Here is a 7,337-nt window from a genome sequence, read left to right as displayed (position 1 = left end):
ATTCAATCAAAAACAAGAGAATACAGTCTTTTCAAGTGCACATGTTATGTTCTCCAGGATAGATCATATGCTAGCTCACAAAAAATTTACAAAAATTTAAGAGGATAGAAATTATATAAAGAAATTTTTCCAATCACAATGATATGAAACTAGAAATCAATTACAGAAAAAAGTAAAAATACAAAATGTGGAGATGAAACAACAGCTACTAAAAATCCAATGGATCGATGAAGAAATTGAAGAGGAAATCAGAAAATACATTGACACAAGTGAAAATAGAAATACAATTTTCCAAAATCTATGGGACACAGTGAAAGCAGTTCTAAGATGGCAGTTTATAGTGATACAGGCCTACCTCAAGAAATAAGAAAAATCTCATAGGAAAGTGCAGTTGTGCCCAGAGGTAGTTGACGCTTGGTTGAGCCTCAGGTCCCCCTTCAAGTGGATTATATTAGAGCATAAAATACACCTCTCAAGGATGTAGAGGACAAGGGTTTTAACACTTTTATTTCTCCTCTTGGTGTTCAAATCAGTGCTATGGTTTTTCATTTTACCTTGGTATTCAGAAAATATTAATTACTAAATATACAGTGACAATTGGGATTACCATTGTACTTTAACTTAAGAATTAAGTAGAAGACTAATTCATATGAAAGTAATATAACTTACAAATTGTGACTGAGGCTCAGATCTACAGGAACTAAAGGAGCAGGCTGTGTGGCTGACAGGGTCTTGGTGCTCCAGCTGGGTGTCAGGCCTGTGCCCCTGAGGTGGAAGAGCTGAGTTCAGGACATCGGTCCACCAGAGACCTCCCAGATCCACATAATATCAGACAGTGAAAGCTGTCCCAGATATCTCTATCTCAATGCTAAGACCCAGCTCCACTCAACGACCAGCAAGCTACAGTGCTGGATACACTATGGCAAACAACTAGCAAGACAGGAACACAACCCCACCCATTAGCAGAGAGGCTGCCTAAAACCATAATAAGGTCACAGACACCCCAAAACACACCACCAGATGTGGACCTGCCCACCAGAAAGACCAGATCCAGCCTCATCCACCAGAACACAGGCACTAGACTCTTCCACCACGAAGCCTACACAACCCACTGAACCAACCATAGCCACTGGTGGCAGACACCAAACACAATGGGAAATATGAACCTACAACCTGTGAAAAGGAGACCCCAAACAGTGTAAGTGAAGCAAAATGAGAAGACAGAGAAATACAGAGCAGATGAAGGAGCAAGGTAAAAACCCACCAGAACAAACAAATGAATAGAAAATAGGCAGTCTACCTGAAAAAGAATTCAGAATAATGATAGTAAAGATGATCCAAAATCTTGGAAATAGAATGGAGAAAATACAAGAAACGTTTAACAAGGACCTAGAAGAACTAAAGAGCAAACAATGATGAGCAACACAATAAATGAAATTAAAAATTCTCTAGAAGGAATCAGTAGCAGGATAATTGAGGCAGAAGAACTGATAAGTGACCTGGAAGATAAAATAGTGGAAATAACTACTGCAGAGCAGAATAAAGAAAAAAGAGGGACTTCCCTGGTGGCACAGTGGTTAAGAATCTTCCTGCTAATGCAGAGGACACAGGTTCGAGCCCTGGTCTGGGAAGATCCCAAATGCCTCTGAGCAACTAAGCTTGTGCGCCAGAACGAATGAGCCTGCGCTCTAGAGCCCGCGAGCCACAACTACTGAGCCCATGTGCCACAACTACTGAAGCCTGCACACCTAGAGCCCATGCTCCACAAAAAGAGAAGCCACTGCAATGAAAAGCACATGCACCACAATGAAGAGTAGCCCCCGCTCACTGCAAATAGAGAAAGCCCGCATGTAGCAATGAAGACCCAATGAAGCCCTAAATAAATAAATAATTTTTAGAAAAAAGAAAAAGAAAAAATAATGAAAATAATTGAGGACAGTGTCAGAGACCTCTGGGACAATATTAAATGCACCAACATTAGAAGTATAGGGGTCCCAGAAGAGGAATAGGAAAAGGAAGGGACTGAGAAAATATTTGAAGAGATTATAGTTGAAAACTTCCCTAATATGGGAAAGGAAACAGTCAATCAAGTCCAGGAAGCACAGAGAGTCCATACAGGATAAATCCAAGGAGAAACATGCCAAGACACATATTAATCAAACTATCAAAAATTAAATACAAAGAAAAAATATTAAAAGCAGCAAGGGAAAAACAACATACAAGGGAATCCCCATAAGGTTAGCAGAAATTGCAAGCCAGAAGGGAGTGGCAGGACATATTTAAAGTGATGAAATGGAGAAACGTACAACCAAGATTACTCTACCCAGCAAGGATCTCATATAGATTCGACAGAGAAATTAAAACTTTTACAGACAAGCAAAAGTTAAGAGAATTCAGCACCACCAAAGCAGCTTTACAACAAATGCTAAAGGAACTTCTCTAGGCAGGAAACACAAGAGAAGGGAAAGACCTACAATAACAAACCCAAAACAATTAAGAAATTGGTAATAGGAACATACATATTGATAACTACTTTGAATGTAAATGGATTAAATACTCCAGCCAAAAGACATAGACTGGCTGAATGGATACAAAAACATGACCTATATATATGCTGTCTACAAGAGACTCACTTCAGACCTAGGGACACATACAGACTGAAAGTGAGGAGATGGAAAAATATATTCCATGCAAATGGAAATCAAATGAAAGCTGGAGTAGCAAATGTCATATCAGACAAAATAGACTAAAATAAAGACTATTACAAGAGACAAAGAAGGACACTACATAATAATCAAGGGATCAATCCAAGAAGAAGATATAAGAATTGTAAATATTTATGCACCCAACATAGGAGCACCTCAATACATAAGGCAAATGCTAACAGCCATACAAGGGGAAATCGACAGTAACACAATCATAGTAGGGGACTTTAACACCCCACTTTCACCAATGGACAGATCATCCACAATGAAAATAAATAAGGAAACACAGCTTTAAATTATACATTAAACAAGATGGACTTAATTGGTATTTATAGGACATTCCATCCAAAAACAACAGAAAACACTTTCTTCTCAAGGGCTCATGGAACATTCTCCAGGATAGATCATATCTTGGGTCACAAATTAAGCCTTGGTAAATTTAAGAAAACTGCAATCGTATCAAGTAACTTTTCTGACCACAACATTATGAGACTACATGTCAATTACAGGAAAAAAAAACAAAAATACATACACATGTAGGCTAAACAATACACTACTAAATAACCAAGAGATCACTGAAGAAAGCAAAGAGGAAATCAAAAAATACCTAGAAACAAATGATAATGAAAACATGATGATGCAAATTCTATGGGATGCACCCAAAGCAGTTTTAAGAGGGAAGCTTATAGCAATACAATCCTACCTCAAGAAACAAGAAACATCTCAAATAAACAACCTAACCTTACACCTAAAGCAATTAGAGAAAGAAGAACAAATAACCCCTAAAGTTAGCAGAAGGAAAGAAATAATAAAAATCAGATCAGAAATAAATGAAAAAGAAATGAAGAAAACAATAGCAAAGATCAATAAAACTAAAAGGTGGTTCTTTGAGAAGTTAAATAAAATTGGTAAACCATTAGCCAGACTCATCAAGAAAAAAAGGCAGAAGACTCAGATCAATAGAATTAGAAATGAAAAAGGAGAAGTAACAACTGACACTGCAGAAATACAAAGGATCATGAGAGATTACTACAAGCAACTATACTCCAATAAAATGGACAACCTGGAAGAAATGGACAAATTCTTAGAAATGCACAACCTTCTGAGACTGAACCAGGATGAAATAGAAAATATAAACAGACCAATCACAAGCACTGAAATTGAGACTGTGATTAAAAATCTTCCAACAGGGCTGGGAGGCCACTGGAGGAAACACTGTCACTCTGGAAATGGGAGCAAGCCCTGTTGAAGACACTTGTTGTGGACTGGGACATGGAGCCGTGGCAATGGGACCCTGCTTTTTTGGGTCTGCAGAGGGTCAGGGCCATGGACGTGTCCTTTGTGAAGGGCAACAGTGTCAGCGCCTGAATCTCCCTGGTGGTGTTCAGCTACCCTGAGCTTGAGGTCCTCCAGTAAGCCCCCCTTCATCCTGCAAGACCAGGAGTTGCTCCCAGCACCCTCTCATTCATCTTTATCACACTGGGATGGAATTAGCCTGTGTGTCTCCCCTACCAGAATGTAAACTCCACAATGGTAGGAACCACGCTGTCTTGCCCACCGGCTGTAGCCTCTGCACCTAGTTCAATGCCTGGCACATAGAAGATGATCGAATAGATATGTGAATGAATGAAGTGTGCCCATGATTCCTTTGGAGTCAACAGCTCAGGAAGCCTTGGCTAAAGAAGAGCTTGACAAGGAAACCTCTGCTCTGCAGCTTCAGCACTTCCCCCTCCCTGCTCCTCTGCCTGCTCCCAAAGCTACCACCTTCCCGCCTCAGCGTCCTTGTGCTTTACTTGGAAGATCCTTTAGTCAAAATTCAGCAGGAATATATTGATACCTGACTCAGAGTTTGGTGAGGAATAATTGTGATCATGCATGGAAAGCATTTAGCATAATGGGCATGTGGTAAGCCCTCAAAAAGTAAATGCTAAGCCACTGTTAATTCTGAGGATGACTTCTCACTTTTCAGGACTGAGTTCACTTGTTCCCATTGCTCTATACCTTTCTGTACCTGAAGAATTAACCACCCCCTCATCTCAGTTCTAGGCCTCTTTCTTATGCATGTGCTATTACAGTACTTTTCACACTGTATTAAAGTTATCAGTTTAGGAGGTACTTGCAGCTCTTACAGCCTGTTAACAGAGCACTCTCCTTTTGCAGTAGTCTTCCTCCCCTCATTGCAATAATAGTTTTGAATAGTTCCCCTTACCTCAAAGAAAAGTTATTGGTATATTCTGGTTTTCCCACCATCTGTGGTTCTGAAGGGCAGGGTTATACTGTATTTCTTTGGAACCCCAGCACTGAGCAAAGTGCTTGCTACTTGGATGTAGTCAGCACTTGTCATCCTGTGCTATGGAAGCTTAGACTAGGGAATGATCTTGGAATAGTCTGGTCCAGTGACTCCCAAATGCCCAACCATGGATCTATGCAATGAGAGTCGCCTGGAAGTGCATTTAGAAATATAGATTCCATAGGCAAATCCATAGAGACAGACAGTAGATTTGTGGTTGCCAAGGGCTAGGCAGTGGGATGGAGTGTGACTGCTAATGGGTATAAGAATTACCTAGGGGGTGGTGAAAATGTTCTAAAATTAGATTGTGGTAATGGTTGCACAACTCTGTAAATACCAGAAAGAGTTGAATTATACTCTTCAGATAATTTTATGGTAGTAAATTATATCTCAATAAAGTTGTTAAAAAAAAAGATTGCAAGGCCCCATCCCCTTTACTGATATTTACCTTTTTAAACAATCCTTCCTGTGATTCCAAAGCAAAGCCAGGCTGTGAATCACTGGTCCCCCTTTCACACAGCCAGGAATCCTTTCCTCACCATCCCTGACAAATCGTGGCCTCACACCAGAGCTGGTTCCATAGTTGGAAGCCTGGTTAGTATGTTCTTTTCCACATGGAGCTGAAATTTAGTTACTTGTGACTTCTGCCTTAAGGTGCAGAGCACAGGATAAACCTTTCCTACCCTCCTATTTGAAGACAGTCTTGTGTTCTCCTGAGTCTCACTGAAGTGATTTGCAGCTCCTTCACTTGCTGCTGGCCCTCTAGCCTGCCCTCAGTGAGCAGGGCCCACTTTTACATCTAGCACCCAGAACTGAATTGAGTACCTCAAATGCAGTTCAGCCTTTTGGTTCAACTGTTTGGTGGGCCTAATGTACAATGCCAGCTTAGGATGAAACTTGCATATCTTCACAGAGATTACTGACCAGATCATGCCCACATGCTAACTATACAACTGAATTTTCCTTCTCCCATAATATTTTTTTGTTTTGACATCTTTATTGGAGTGTAAGTGCTTTATAATGTTGTGTTAGTTTCTGCTGTAAAACAAAGTGAATTGGCTATATGTATGCACATATCCCCATATCCCCTCTCTCTTGTGCTTCTCTCCCTCCAACCCTCCCTGTCCCATTACTTTGGGTGGTCATGGAGCACTGAGTTGATCTCCCTCTGTGGTGCTTCTGCTTCCCACTATCTATCTATTTTATGTTTGGTAGTGTGTATGTGTCAATGCTACTCTCTCACTTCGTCCCTTCTCCCAGATTTTTAACTTGACAATGTGTGCACATACAGAAAAGTTGAAAGAATAATACATTGAACACCCATAAAAAAAAAAAAAAAAAAAAAAAAAAAAAAAAAAAAAAAAAAAAAAAAACTTCCAACAAACAAAAGCCCAGGATCAGATGGCTCCCCAACTGAATTCTATCAAACATTTATAGAATAGCTAACACCTATCCTTCTCAAACTCGTCCACAATATAGCAGAGGGGGGAACATTCCCAAACTCATTCTAAGAGGCCACCATCGCCCTGATACCAAAACCAGACAGAGATGTCACAAGAAAGAAAACTACAGGTCTATATCACTGATGAACATCCATGCAAAAATCCTCAACAAAATACTAGCAAACAGAATCCAACAGCACATTAAAAGGATCATACCCCATGATCAAGTGGGGTTTATCCCAGGAATGCAAGGATTCTTCAATATATGCAAATCAATCACTGTGATACACCACATTAACAATTTTTTTTTTTTTTTTTCCCCGGTATGCAGGCCTCTCACTTTTGTGGCCTCTCGCGTTGTGGAGCACAGGCTCCAGATGTACAGGCCCAGAGGCCATGGCTCACGGGCCCAGCCACTACACGGCATGTGGGATCCTCCCGGGCCAGGGCATGAACCCGTGTCTCCTGCATCGGCAGGCGGACTCTCAACCACTGCACCACCAGGGAAGCCCCACATTAACAAATTGAAGGAGAAAAACCATATGATCATCTCCACAGATGCAAAAAAGCTTTTGACAAAATTCAACACCCATTTATGATAAAAACTCTCCAGAAAGTAGGCATAGAGGGAACTTACCTCAACATAACAAAGGCCATATATGACAAACCCACAGCCAACATCGTTCTCAATGGTGAAAAACTGAAACCATTTTCACCAAGATCAGGAACAAGACAAGGTTGCCCACTCTCACCACTCTTATTCAACATAGTTCTGGAAGTTTTAGCCACAGCAATCAGAGAAGAAAAAGAAATAAAAGGAATCCAAATTGGAAAAGAAGTAAAGCAGTCACTGTTTGCAGATGACATGATACTATACATAGAGAATCCTAAAGATGCTAC

This window comes from Kogia breviceps, chromosome 4 (assembly GCF_026419965.1).
Source record: "Kogia breviceps isolate mKogBre1 chromosome 4, mKogBre1 haplotype 1, whole genome shotgun sequence".
Classification (NCBI taxonomy): domain Eukaryota; kingdom Metazoa; phylum Chordata; class Mammalia; order Artiodactyla; family Physeteridae; genus Kogia; species Kogia breviceps.
The sequence above is the reverse complement of the archived record's forward strand: the minus strand, read 5'-3'. Positions refer to the sequence as shown.